Source organism: Dasypus novemcinctus, chromosome 15, assembly GCF_030445035.2.
Source record: "Dasypus novemcinctus isolate mDasNov1 chromosome 15, mDasNov1.1.hap2, whole genome shotgun sequence".
Classification (NCBI taxonomy): Eukaryota; Metazoa; Chordata; class Mammalia; order Cingulata; family Dasypodidae; genus Dasypus; species Dasypus novemcinctus.
In genome coordinates this window covers 96,057,260-96,072,350 of record NC_080687.1, presented here as the reverse complement: position 1 = coordinate 96,072,350, position 15,091 = coordinate 96,057,260, and the positions used below count along the sequence as shown (strand labels likewise).

The window sequence follows — 15,091 nt, the reverse complement described above, 5'->3', positions numbered from 1 at the left end:
AGTTCTTGAGAGAGAGAGTGTGTAAAGTTTACTCCGTTCACACAAGATCACTGGACCAGATGCCCGGAAAGAGTGAAGGCGTCTTCACAGCCATCTTAGTGCTAGTTCAGTGCTGGCACGACCACACCACTGTTCTTTTAAAACCTTTTCCCCCTTCACCGTTCATTTGCCTTCTTTTAGAGAAGGTTAAACTATATTGTAACTGCTCAGAAAAGGCAATAATAGGGTTTGGCAAGGATTCTAATTTAGACAAGAACAATCAAGCATCTCAAGCAGCTATTTAAAAAATGACCAAGCGTATCGATGCAGCAGCCACTTGTACTAGCCATAGGTCCTTCTTCCCAGAGTGGCTCTCCACAGGAAGAGCGTGTACATGGTTCACGGCAAGCAAGCTGCTTTCCATAGGTTGTCACTTATTTACCACAGACTTCAATGTAATTATTCTTTGCCTTTTTCAGTGGAGGGAGGGAGGGATTTAAATAACTTGCACAAGGTTACAAAGGCAAGGCTGGAGTTTAAAGTCAGATTTCCCTAACTCTGAAGCCTGCTCTTTGCATTGAGTTTTTGCTGGCAAAACTGAAAATGCCCAGGACTTGGGCAAGGGTTTGAAGAAGAATTCCCTCGATGAATGGCATATTGGACTAGATAATTTCAAGATTATAAAACTAAAAACACAGTTTTCCTAATTAAGTTCTGGAAAATTGGATGATAATCTTAAAGCTTTTTTTTGAAACTTTGGATGGAATTAGAACTACTGGTGTGGGTCATTTGACGAGATAGAAAACCTGGCATCTCTGCTATCATATAAGTGAATACTGGTGCTGGTTTTTAAAAAGATGAAGTGACAGGAAGTGGAAGTGGCTCGAGTGATTGGTTCCTGCCTACCACGCGGGAGGTTTGGGGCTTGGTCCTCCCTGCCTTCTGAAGGAAGACCAGCACAGCAAATGCAAAATGAGGGGGAGACATGTTTTAAGTTTTAAAAACGGAGGCAAAATATACAGTAAGATGTGCAGATCATAGCAGGATGAATTTTACTACTGTGTAAACCCATGTAACTCACACTCCAGCCAATACAACATATCTGTCACTCCAGAAAGTTCCACTGGGCTTCTTCCAATCACATCTCCCCAGGCGCCCCACTGCGCTTTGATTTCCAGCACAGCAAAATAGTTTTGTCTGTTTAATGTTATATTTTGTGGAAAAGAAAACAAATTTTATCACACATTAGTGTACCCCAAAACAAGTGCGTGCAGCTGTTAAACAAGATGGACCTCTATCCTCTTGTATTCTTTTAAAAAGACAACCTTAACACTTGCAGACTAGAGTTCTAAAAATGTCTAGTTATTTTTAATTTAAATTAAATATCCCGGTTCCAGGGGAGGAAAAATGTGGATGAACTTTACCTGTTTTGCTTTGAAACTTTTAAATGACATTTGGGAAAACAAGTTTTTTGGGGAAAGCCTAGAGAGTATGCCATTTCAAAGACTTATTTTTGTGATCGCCCTCTAAGAAGAATGACATGGTGACAAGTGCTTGCATACGAGGCCTGGGGACGCCCGGCACCAGCCTGGCAGGGGGGTGTGTTGGGGTGGGGGCAGCACGCGCTTGCCTTGCCGGCGCTGCGCCCCCTCCCAGCTGGGCCCTGGACGGCCGCTCCCGCTCCCCGCCGGGCTTCCTGTCCAGCGCCGGGCGCGCTGCGGGCGGGAGCAGAGGATGCGCTCCCGGGGTGGGGGGCAGGCGGCGGACCTCGCCCCGGGCGCCCCCGCCCTCCGTGCCGCCCTCCCCGCGCCGTCGGGGCGGGCCGGGCCAGCTGGGGGGCGGGGCGCGAGGCGGGGCGCGGGGCGCGGTCGGGCGCCGCGGGATGCTCGGCCCGCCCGCCCCCCAGACTCGCCCTCCGCGCGCGGCGCCGGCGCCCGGCACACCGACGTAAGGAGAAGCCCGCGGCGGCGCTGTGGGCCCCGCAGCCCGAGGCACCGAGCCGTGAGCGCGCCCCGGCGGCGCCCCGGGCGCCCTGGACGAGTCGCGGGGCTCTCCTCCGCCGAGGGCCGACCTGCTCGGCGCCGCCTCCCGCGCGCGGGGCTGGAGGGACCCGGCGGTTCCGAGCCGGGCGCGGGCAGGATCCTGGGACCCTGGACAAGGCGCGTCTGGGGTTGCTCTGCGTTTCGGGGGTTTGCTTCTTTCTAAGACTAACCTCCTTTTTGGGGGGTGTGTGTGCGAGCAGCGTGTAGGCATTTGGGAACGGCCCCTGTTTGCGTTGCTCTCGCTGACGACGCGGGCGGGCCCGCTCCGAGCCTGAACTTGACTGCGGCCTGCCCGGGTGCCGGGCGCGGGCGCCGCGCTCTCCCGGCCTCTCCTGCGCGCGAGCGGCCGCCTCCAAATGCCGGCGTGTGCGCCCACGAGCAGCGGTGCGTGGGTTAGGATTTCCCGTTTATTCCTGACTAGCTGTTGATCCCACGGACATGACCGCAAAACGTTCTTCTTTTTCTGCGTCTGTGAAGACACTCCGGGAGTTGCAGAAGCATCTATTTTAGCTGGTTTCCGTCAAAATTAGGGTTACGAGCTTGGCGCGATGCCCTTGGCCGTCAAGAATTTTCCCAACTCCCCGCCCCCCAACTGATGGCGTTTAGAATTTTTTTATAAATGTTTTTATGTATATGAATGCTATATATGAGTATTTAAAAATGTGCACAAAGTATACCTAAACTAAGCTCTTGTTTTCTTAAAAATGATTCTCAAGCCAAGCATAAACGGCCCGTTGTGGTATTGGGCACAACGTTTGGGAAGCAAATAAGTAAGCAAGGTTAAAAAAAAATCGAAGAGGTATGACCTCTTCTTAAAAAAAAACAAACTAATGTTATTTACCCAGCATTCTATCCCGTTCTGGGGGATGCTCTAACTTCTTACAATTCAGGGTTAAACTAGTAAAACGTCCGCATTTAACTTTGAAAGCCTGAAAACGTTAACAAAATCCATATTATAATTTATAGGTGGCATCCTGGTTTATTTTATAATTACATTTCCATTTAGCATATAAATTATCCTAAATACAGATCTTAACACAATTCTGTGTTCATTTTCATGAGAAAGAAAAATGTGTGATGATCACACAATCAGTTGTGATTAGGGACTTCTTTGAAAAGTGGCTATCATGAGGGAGCAAGTAAGTGGGGAGAAGCAAGCCCACCCTTTGGGATCTAGGGGGCCTCTTGTGTCTCCCTATTTTGGTGGCCGAGTATCAGTGGCTGTAAAGAAGCATTTTAACAGCCCTAAAGCCCCACCCGTGCCCGAGAGGTAAGAGCCCCTTGTGCCAAGTTCTCACCAGCCGCCTTTGAAGAGCTTTCCCTCTCTGTGACCCCGTGAAGGGTTCCCTCAGATCCACAACCCCTTCCAGCAAATGGAATTTTTTGTTGTTGGGGGTGGGGTGAAAGCCATGCTAATGATCAACATAATTACACTTCAAATCTCTGCTTCCCTTTGAGGAAGTGCAGTATTTCCTTTGTTCAATCAACTCATACTGAAAGAAAGCTGATGGGAACGCACCAGTTTCCTTTTCATTGAATTCTGGATTATTTCAGTCAGCCCTCCTTTCCTCCTTTCTGTTATCTGAGAGGATGTGGCATACATTTATTTGGAAAACACTCTATTTGCGTATTAAACTATATAACTTCTGGACAGTGGGGGACAGTCAGGGAATGTAAACATTAAGTAAACTGTTTGGTAGCCCCAAGTCTACACGACTTGAGTGTGAGGAAACCGCCCCTTAAATGTCCTTGCGTCTTGTCTAGTCTACGAGTGTGTAATACAGAGCAGGAGCCTCTGCTCACAGTAACTGAACCGCCCGCCCCAGCCTCTCCTGCCCGCCAAGGGGCCCGGGAAGACTGCTGCCTGGAGCCCATCTCCTCAGCCGCCAGCAGCAGCAGGTACTGGGGGATGGTCGTGACTGATGTGTTTTCTCTTCAGCTGGCCCTGGAGAGAAGGGGCAGCAGGGCCCCTGGTTCACCCCGCGGTGCAGTGCTCTGCGGGCCTTTCCTTTAAATGGCTGGGTGGGTTGAATGCGGCGCCTAAACACGCGCGATGGCGCAGTCCGGGCAGTGCATCGGTTTTGCAAGAGAACATTTGGAAAGCTCAGTTGTAGAAGCAGGGCAGGGAGGGCTGGTCTACACAGCACAGAACCACCCAGAAGTTTGGCCGAATTTTGTAAATTCATCAGATAAACAATGTGAAAATATATTTTCCAGACGTGACACAAATAGCAAACTCTACACTTAAGGATGTGCATGAAAGGTAAGAGACGTGGTGTTGTGCACAGGTCGTCTTTGGGTGCTGAGTACACCGGGTGACCTTACCAGGTGAGCTGTAATGCAGTGCCGGGGCGTCCATGGCTGCAGATTATTTCCCCGGGGAGAGTTTGTTTCCTCCCCATTTTCCTGTCGGTACACTCTAGGAAGCTGACCTCCTTCAAACGGTTTTGTCCTGTCATGATTCCTAGTCTGTGACTCCCATGGGACAGAGCCCTCGTTACCTGAGGTTCCTAATTTCAGGTGTTCCTGAAAAACATTCGTGATTTGGATGTGAGAAAGGACATGAGGAGACCAAAGACCTGGGATTTCGCTGATCAGAATGAAACAGATGTTGAAAGACTTTTCAAGCTTCCTCTTGGTGGTCCTCTGTGACTACGGTGAGTGTGGCGCACCTAATGCAGGTACGGAAGGAACGTAAGCGTGAGCCTTCTACATGTACCCATGCTGACGACCCTTCACGAAGGCGGCCGGGGCGGGTCTGTGGGCAGTGCCGTTTCACCTGCGGCCTGGGAGCAGGTGCAGCTCAGTGTGGAGCGCCTGCCTGTGTCTGCCAGGTTCCAGCTTCAATCCCCGGTGCCTGCTTAAGAACAACAACAAAATAGAGCCATGCTCCTGGCAACTGCGGGCGCTCTTAAGGAGCTTCAGGGGTTCAGCATGAGTGATTCAGGTATCATTTTAAATTTTGTAGCTCTTTTTAAAAAGTAAGATAAAATGCCTCACTCCCACTGCAGTGCTTTAAATCCAGAGCTGTTTCTTACATCAGCCGTGGGCTGGCCGATGACTACAGTGCCAAATTCTGTCTCTTTGGCTGTGTCTTTGGATAGGGTTCAAAGCAGAAACAAGCATTCTTGTGTGTGTTGTGTTCTTTCCACTTTTCACTTCAACTGTTCTGGTGGGTATCTTTTTAAAAAGATATGATTTATCCCAGTGGACTGATACTTGCGAGGCTAAAACTTCCAAGAACAAAACTAGTTATTTTAGAGCCGGTCAGTCTCTGAGAGCCCACTCCAGCCCTCGGCTGGCCTGTTAGAATGAAGTGCCAACATTGCTTACCCGTCTACAAATTGCCGCTCTGTATGAACCAAGGGGCACTGGTTCCTTTGCATGTAAAAATTCCCAAGTATTTGTCTTGAGTATCAGACAATAAAAGCTTTGAAGTAAATGTCGCACCTCACCTTTTAAGTGATCTAGAGAAGTGTGCATTGTGTCATTTGAATCAAGCTTTCTCTCACTTCCCTGTATGTCCATTTTTCTCAAAGCCCTAAGGACTGGAACCTGATTAAAATGAGAAATGTGAGGGGTGGGATTTTTGTCTTGAGAAGTATCAGTTGTTATTCTGATTCTTTTGAACCCCAAGTGTTTACAATGAATTATTTTAAACATGAGCGCTAGAGGTGAAGATGGAGGAACAGAGCCCCTTTAAGATGGGGACAGTGCAGGGTCCAGCTCCCAGGCCCACCCTCACCACCATTTTACACCCACCTTGGCTCAGCTCCACCTTCTCTCGTGTCTGAAACGCTGTCTTCGTCGGTGTTATCCGATGGCACTGTTCCACTCCTCGTTTCTCAACACCAGATCTGACCATCTCGTTTCAGTTCTCGGAGACGCTGAGTACCTACCCCTGGGAGAGCCAGGCCATGTTGCGCTCAGCAACAGCTCGGTGTCCGTGGCCTTCCAGTACGTCGATGGGGCAAACGGGACACTGTGGAACATCTCCGTCCTGCTGGTGGAGGCCAGCACCAACCGGACTGTCGCCACCAAGCCCCTCCTGGCCATCCAGGCGCAGGGGATGCCCGAGTTTGAGTGCTTCCACTTCAAGGAGGCCGGGGACTACTGGTTCACCATGTCCCCAGACGCCACGGCCAGCCGCCCCCCCTGTGCCCCGGGGGGAGAAAAGCGCCTTTCTCCAGGTGGAGTGGCCCGTCTTTCACGTGGACCTGAACCGGACATCCCAGGCCGCGGGAGGCGCCTTGTGGGTGGGGCTTTTTACACCACAGCTGCTGTGCCTGTTCCCCGGGGACAGGCCCGGCATCGAGGTGGACGTCACCCTCTGCAGCAGCCTTCCTGGGGCGAGCGCTCGGCAGGGCCAGCTGCTGGAGACGAGGTGCACCCAGAGGACAGCGCTCTCTCAGAGCCAGTGGGTGGAGGTCGCTGCGCCCCGGTGGGCCCGGCAGCCTCGGTCACTGCGGTGCTGTGGCTCCTGGGCACAGCTCGGTCATTACCGCCGCGGGTGTTGGTGAGCTTGCCAGCAAGTAACATCTAGCCAAAATGGCCGCTGAGCATGCTAATGGCTATGGCAAACGGCACCGCCCTCCTTCCTCACCACCTTCCCGCCAGAAAAACCCACGGGCGCCAGCTTCAAACCTGCCTCCTCCAATCAACAGCTGCTTCAAATTACCCCAGTCCCCTAGCCTCTCTGTAATTGCCACGTCACCCTAAGCCCTTACCCCTCCTATATAAGCTGTATCACTTCCCCAGTAAACCAGACCTGCGCCACGAGCCTGCGTCTCCGGAGTGGTTACTGTGTGTTCAACCCGGCTGTGTGATTCCGGGGCTCCGTCGTCACTTACCTCGCGGACAGGCAGCCCGCCCCAACCGGGCGGGGATCGACAACAGTGGGCCCCATCGACCTGGCCCGGAAGTTCGGGTACCGGCTGGTGATGGCACGGGAGCTCTGGTGTGAGTCTGCGGTGGAGGTGGAGGTGGTGCCACCCCCGTGTGTCGCTGTGCAGGGAGCGGTGGCCGTCTTCAAGGAGGCGCCGTGGCATCCTGGGGAGAAGCCCATGTGGCTGGCAGAGAGCAGCCTGAGGCCGGGAGAGAGGACTGCCATCTTTAACTGCACGCTCTTTGACGTGGGGAAGAATAAATACTGCATTGACTTCGGCATTTCAAGCCAAAGCCATTTTTCTGCAAAGGAGAAAGAGTGCATGCTCATTCAGAGAAATATAGGTTGGTATTGATATACAATATCAAATTGGTGTTGTATCATCAAAATTATTGAGAATTTAGATGAATGTAATTTTCTCTTGAACTGTCTTATTATTTGTATGGTTCACTCTTCATAATGTCCTGGTTATCATCTTGATGTGAAAATTCAGAGTCCTGGTAGAGACTGTGCTTGCCACTTAACCTCTCTGGTTCTCAGTTTACCCATCAGTAAAATGGAGATAAAAGTACAGAGAATTGTAGGGATTGAGTCAGATAGACTGTAAAGTTCTTAGCACAGTGCCTGGTATATTGGAAGTACCTGGTAAAAGTTAACTATTGTTACATTAGATTAAAAACATATATTACATCATATGGCAAGTCTGTGGCAGGAATGATTGGATGTCGAAGCTAAATCCCACAGGGAAGCTTCGCCTCCTTGGATTTCGTAACTTCTGGCTTCCTCTGGCCGAGCACGTCTCTTCCCTCCTCAGTCATTCATTACAGGAATTGAGCCTCTTTAGTGAGACTTCAAAGCAATTTAACTAAAACTTCTCCAGATTCTGTGTGTGCATGCCCTACTGAATCACAAAGTGTAAGTGCCTTTCTTTTCCATTTCCTGGGTGCAAGCCTGGTCTTGGCAAGTGGTCTAATTTAGCTGAGATTTTCTGGTTCCCAGACATGCTGCTTTCCTCAGCCTCCCCAAGCCCAGTGCCCCCTTACTGCCCCAAGCCTCTGGCTATGTTTGCCTGTAACTCCATGTGATATCTGCTCCAAACGTACCCCCTCAACCCTCTGTCCATCCGTCGTCTGACGACCTGCACTTTCCTCTGTATTTGGCTTAGATCCCTCGGCCCGTCCCTCTACCCACTCTCCTACCAAGATCCTAAACTGCGTCACCCTGTCGTGCTGCTGATGCCCCCAGCTCTGCATGAGTCCAGCCATCCATCCCCTGCCCATTCCACCCAGGCCCTCTACCCACTCTCCTACCAAGATCCTAAACTGCGTCACCCTGTTGTGCTGCTGATGCCCCCAGCTCTGCATGAGTCCAGCCATCCATCCCCTGCCCATTCCACCCAGGCCCTCTACCCACTCTCCTACCAAGATCCTAAACTGCGTCACCCTGTCTGCTGCTGATGCCCCCAGCTCTGCATGAGCCCAGCCGTGCATCCCCCGCCCGTTCCACCCAGGCCACTGAGGTTGCTGGAGAAGGTCCCCCCAGGCAGGGGGTGCCTGTCTGGCTGCCTCACGCCTCCACACTCAGCTCAGCCTAAAGCGGGGTCCTGGCCGGCCTGTGCTCCCCCTCTGCACAACGGCTCCTGCAGACTTCACTCCAGGCCTGTTTTTTAAAAATTTTCATTAATTTCTCTCCCCTTCCCTCCACCTCTGCCCCAGTTGTCTGCTGTCTGTGTCCATTCACTATGTGTTCTTCTGTGTCTGCTTCTATCCTTGTCAGTGGCACCAGGAATCTTTGTCTCTTTTCTGTTGTTGCTGCATCATCTTATTGTGTCAGCTCTCCGTGTGTGCGGCACCATTCCTGGGCAGGCTGAACTTTCTTTCACGCTGGATGGCTCTCCTTATGGGCCACGCTCCTTGCACATGGGGCTCCCCTACATGGGGGACACCCCTGTGTGGCAGGGCACTCCTTGCGTGCATTAGCACTGCACATGGGCCAGCTCCACATGGGTCAAGGAGGCCCAGAGTTTGAACCGTGGCCCACCCATGTGGTAGGCGGATGCCCTAACCACTGGGCCAAGTCCACTTCCACCAGCCTCCTGTTAAACTCTTGAGTTGGCCTCACCTCCTGGAAGCCATCTGGTGGGCATTCCCTCACTCACCCTCCTGCCAAAACATTGCAGCTCCACAGGCATGGGACTTTCCTCCTCCTCCCCTGTCATGAGGGGGAGGTGTTGTTCCTCTAATTTAGGGTCGGCCCCTCTCATTTTTGGGCTCTTCTCTTAATCGTTAGCCCCCTCTGCCTTCTCTCTCCCTCCTACTTTGGATTGTTCCTATCAGCATTGAAGTGGTTTTTTTCCCCCAACTTTTTATTTGGAAATAATTTCAAATTTACAGGACATTTGCAAAAATAACATGACCCCATACAGAGAACTCTACCACGTTCCTGTCCAGGTCTCAGATCCACCATTTCTTAATGTCTTGCCACATTTTGCTGGATCACTCTATCCTTCTGTGTATCTCTTAATTTTATACACATTTAAGAATAGTTTGTATACATCATGCTCATTGAACATTTAATAGTTCCATGTATATTTCCTAAGACAAGGATATTCACTTAGGTAACCACCTTCAGTGCAGTTCCCAAGTAGCATGGAAGTGCTTTTAATTCTCTTATCTAAAAACAAAACAGCAGCTCTCCTCCCCCCCACATTCTCCCCCACAAATCACTCTGTCTTTCCAGTGTTTTGAAAGTTTCTTACACTTGGAGGTTCACCTCATCTCACATTCCCCTCTCAACCCATTCCAAACCCACTCTGCCTCCTGTCCCTCCCCTGGAAAGATCCTCACCAAGGCATCTGCCGGTGCCTTCCAGGTCCCCACAGCCACACTCTGCAGTCCTGGTCTTCCCTGGCCGTGGTCTCCAGACACAGCCACCTCTTGCTTCTGCAGAACCGCACCTGCCTTGTTTGCCTCCACCCCTGGCCTTCTCTCTGTGGTCCCTGGTCCCATCCCGGAAGTGTTGGGCTCTATCGTGTCCTGTACCACACTTCCCATGCTTGGCAGCTATTCTGTTTGCTAAACGCTGCTGGGAGCAGTATGCCCGAATTGGGTTGGCTTTTAGGATGGGGAATGCATTTGGTTAAAAGCTCACAGTTCTGAGGCCATGAGGGTGTCCACCTCAAGGCGCCACCAGGGATGCTTTCTTCTGAGTTGCCACTGTGGGTGACAAGTCGGTGTGGCCTCCTCTCATCCCAGCCCCTCTGCCCCACCTGGGGCCTGCTCTGCCCATGGCTTTTCTTTCTCCAGGGCTAACTGGTTTTAACTTCTGGAGGCACCTGTGTCTGCTGGTGTTCTTCTGTCTGTGACTTTTTTATTCCTTGTTTATAAAAGACTCCAGTGAGAGGATTAAGACCCACTGTGGGCCATGCAGTCTAATCAGAGGCCCTCAGGGGGTGAGCTACTCAAAAGGCCCCACCCACGATGGGTTTCCAGCCACAGGATGGCTTAGCTTTAAGGACACGGGGCTTGCCCACCCTCAGTCTGTCACAATTGTCACCCCATCTACCTTTCTGGCCCCAGTTACTCTCTTGATGCTGCTGACCCCAGGTCGACATCTGTCCGCAGCCCTTACCTGCACCCATGAGGTTGTACGCAGCTGCGCCCCTCAGATGTCTCCCAGGCACCTCACAAGCAATATGCCTGGCCTGAACCTCCTCACCGTGTCCCCTAATCCTGCTCCTCAGTTTATGACCCCACCACTCATCCCATTTGCTCAAACTGGAATCTCCTCCTCCTCTCTCCTTCCCTCCTGCAGAAATAAACCACTGCTTCCTGTAGATTATGTCTCCTGGTGTCAGGGTCTCTACACTTTTCTCTTTTGCTGGCACCCCTTGGTTTAAGCCTCCATCATCCCTTGCCTGGACTCTGGCAGCGGATCCCTAACTGGTCCCCTCTGTCCACTTGCTTCTCTCACTGCAGCCAGAGGGACTGTTTACAATGCTCGCAGCCAACTCATGTGACATGAGGATGCGAGTCCACAGCCTGTCCCTGAGCCAGGGCCTCCGTGGTTAACTGCCCACCTCCCAGGCATCCTCGCGGCCTTAGGCTGGGATGCTGTCCTCCCTCCCATGCTCAGCATTAACTCATCTCCACGTGGGTAACTTTCCTCAGCCTGTGATGGGTCGAATTTCCTTGCCCTGAGCTGGCAGAGCATCCTTCACTTCCTTTTTCAAGGCACTTTGCACTTGCGTAACTGCTTACCATCTTCTCCCTGGGCACCTCTCTCCCGCGGATTGGGGGAGCGCATTTGGTGGCAACCCTGACTCGTGTTGCTGTGAAGCCATTAATGGCCTTTATTTGTCTGATGTAGTATGCCTGGCACATTTGCAGGTGCTCAAAACTTACCTATTGAATTGAAAAGTTGAACTGGGGTGCAGTTGGTCTCAGCTAGGTATTAGTAGAAAAAGTGTTTGCACTAATCTGATCATCCAAGATAGGCTCATCTTTTTAAAAGTAGATCCTTGTTAAGGGGGAAAAATTTTAATCAGCTGAATTTAATGGAAGCAAACCAAGGGAAGTACAGACATTTAGGCCATTAGATTCAAGGCATTTGGGGGCAGGAGTCCACCCAAAGCTGCTGGACTTCCCACAGGCTCTTCCCATGCATGTCTGATGGCTGGATTTTTTTCAGAGCAGCTTCCATGGCCACAGCAGGGGTTAGACTCTAGAAAGGGACAGAGTGGGGGTTACTCTGCATTTTGCCCAGGTGGTCAGGGGCTACCCATGCAGCAGCAGCGGGACACAAGCCAGATGGCGGGACTGAAAGAGTAAGTAGGAACCTGCAGGTGCCCAAAGCTCACCCTGGCTTTCACAGACACACATTGGCTTTGCCTCTGTTTGGCCGATGAATGAAACTTACACTAGAGACAGGAACCTCGGTGCCCTCCCGTGTTTTCAGTATATAAATTTATGACCCAGCTGCCTTCCCTTCTTTTCATCTGCCGTTGAAATAGACAGCTCTGACCAGTAAAGGCTCTTGCCAAATGGCACCGTTCAGGCACCTCCCTGAGCTCACCATGATTGTGAGTTCACTTGTGTGTCACTCACTCGCTCAATTCCTTTTTTTTTTAATGGAATGACTTGGTTTATGTATTTTTTCTTATTCTAAATATGTCTTAGGACCTTAAGATAGGTAAATAATAATTTATATCAAATATATAATAAATGTTACAAAAATGACTTTATGGTGTTTATCCTCCTTAGTGTGAATATTCATATTTTCTCTGTGGTAAGGTTAATTTGTTTGATTATGGGCATATGCCTGAGATTTCACTGGGGGAATGGTAGTATATAGCACAGGCACTGTAATAACTTTTAAAAGTCTGAAAATTTTTAAATTCTGAACACTTCTGCCTCAAGGGTTTCAGATAAGGGGTTATGGATGCTGTATCTCAAAGCAAAATATGCACTTGAGGTGAAGCTGAGAATTAATGAGAGTAGGTATAAATGCATATTCCTTAGTTGTCTTAACCATTTAAAAATTTTGGCTGTTTTCTTTTTGTCTAATTAGGCTGGGGATTCTTAACCTTTTCTGTTCCGTGAACCCCTGTCCCAGTCGGGTGAAAACCAGGGGCCCCTTCTCAGAATGTAGCAGCAGGTAGTTTCATGACACTCAAAATCAGAGGTCAGAGAAAATAAAGATAATAAATTGATTTTTTCCCATTCAAGCTCATGGACCCCCTACAGTCTTTCCACAGACCCTCTAGTTAAGGACCCCTGGATTAGACAGTCTTGTCTTTACTTCATAATGTGACAGAACAGAACTTTTACCAAGGGTGGTATACAAGGCATACGGCCACCCTGTTATCCTCTTGCTGCAAGATTTTGCAATCTGTGTTTTGTTTTGCCCAAATCTTTTTAAGCCACTTAAAAAGTTAACTCATTTTGTGAGTCAGTTTACTTCAAGGAAGAATATACAGTCTGAAAATTAGTATAATCAGACCCGTGGACACTGTGACACCCTCCACGGTTCTCTGAAAGTGAAGAACCAGCAAACCCTTCCACATAGCGGAGCTCCCACTCGGCCTTTGGGTTCCTTTAGGGCATGACTGTGGCATGTGGGCATCTGACATCCTGAGGACAGGGGGTGTGTACACAGGGATTACGGGGCACCAGGCACTGGCCGAATTGCTTTATGACCATTAGCCCATTTGTTCCTGAGAACCCTATGAAGTCGAGGTAATACAGGCGTGTGGAAATAAGGTCAGGGTGTTTAAGGGGTACAGCCAGAACACAGACCCAGGTAGCCTGGCTCCCGAGGCTGCTTTTATGCTCTTCTAGACTGCTTCCCTTACAACCAAGGATCAATCTTAATACAAAGCTTTTAGATTAAAAATTTTTTAATATTCTCATTCCCCATCTCAGTGTTTCATCTGAGTGACCTCGCCCCTCTTGAAAGACACAAAGCCCACTTTGGAGACCACTGGCCAAGGCAGAAGCGTGATTGGTTCAAAATAAGTGAGCCTTGTTTTCTGAAAAAGAAGTTGGAGCTGTTTCTCTCAGATGCCTTTGTTCCTCCTGCTACTTTTAGCATCACATCTATAGAGTTTTCTTATTAGCGTGTTTTGTTTAGTTATCTTGGTCTCTTAAGCAAAGTGTCTTGCAGACTCAAATATTGCGTAGGCTGTTATCCCTTCATATAGTCTTAGGGGTGAGAAAAATATCCCCTTTCACATTCCAGACCAGTTTTGTTCATCCAGAATTAATACCCTCCATAGTGGCCTGAAAGACATTCAGCCTGGCCACACCGGTTTGTCGTGTGATGTGAGTCCATGCTTGGACATGTGAACAGGACAAAACAGAGCAAAAAGCCTCTTTTATTCATGAAGTAAGACTGTTTGGCATATTGGTCATCTGTATCTTGTTTCTAGCATGTGAGCTATAGTTAATGAGTTCCCATTTAGCCAACTATTTTCCTCCAAGTTACTGGCAGAGATCTTTAGAGAGCAAATAGAGTTCCTTAAGGCATTTTTTATTTGCCTGATTGACTTTATTCATTGCTTTATCTGAGTGATTTCCTATAGAATTAAAGTGATTTAATTTGATTTAGAGATAGAGAGGTATAAAAATGTAGTTAAAAATTTTTATTGATTATTGGACTAGCCATGACTCGTGACTTTATTTCCTAGGGAAAAGGCACTATATGTATGTATGTATGTTTGTTTTTAGCAGGTACCAGGGATTGAACCAGGATCTTGTACATAGGAAGCAGACGTTCAACCATTAGAGCTACATCCATTCCCCAGTATCTAACATTTTCAAATGAGATTTTTAATTTTAATTTTTTATTTCTTAGCCCTCCCCTCACAGTTTTTTGCGTGCTATCTGTTCTCTGTGTCCATCTGCTGTGTGTTCTTCTGTGTCTGTATGCATTTTTTTAAGATTTATTTTTTATTTCTCTCCCCTCCACCCTGCTGCTCCCTGCCCTGCCTTGCCCTAGTTGTCTGCTCTCTGTGTTCATTCACTGTGTGTTCTTCTGTGTCTGCTTCTATTCTTGTCAGTGGCCTTGGAATCTGTATCTCTTTTGTTGTGTCATCTTGTTGTGTCAGCTCTGTGTGTGCAGCGCCATTCCTGGGCAGGCTGAACTTTCTTTTGCACTGGGCAGCTCTCTTTATGGGGCACATTCCTTGCACGTGGGGCTCCCCTACACGGGGGACACCCCTGTGTGGCAGGGCACTCCTTGTGCACATCAGCACTGCACATGGGCCAGCTCTACATGGGTCAAGGGGGCCCAGGGTTTGAACCGTGGACCTCCCATGTGGTAGGTAGATGCTCTATCCATTGAGCCAAGTCCACTTCCCTTGTATGCATTTTTATTTATTTCCCCTCCCCTCCTTGTGGCTTGTTGTCTGCTCTCTATGTCCATTTGCTGTGCACTCTTCTGTGTTGTTTTTTCCTTGTCTCTCTTTTTGTTGCATCACCTTGCTGAGTCGGCTCTCCGTGGCACTTTGCAGACCTGGCAGCACTCTGCTGTGCTCAGGTTGGCAGCTTTCTGCAGTGTGCAGGTGAGCCTGCCTGCACAAGGAGGCCCCAGATGCAAACTCAGGGCCTCCTGTATGATAGACAGGAGCCCAACTGATTCAGCCATAGCTGCTTTCCTTAAAGCGAGATTTTTAACATTAATATTC

The 15,091-nt window shown here is 49.6% G+C and overlaps 1 pseudogene; it reads left to right on the top strand.

The window, feature by feature from the left end:
- The first annotated feature begins 2,413 nt into the window (after positions 1-2,413).
- Positions 2,414-15,091, top strand: part of LOC101434322 (thrombospondin type-1 domain-containing protein 1-like) — a 31,203-nt pseudogene continuing 18,525 nt past the window's right edge.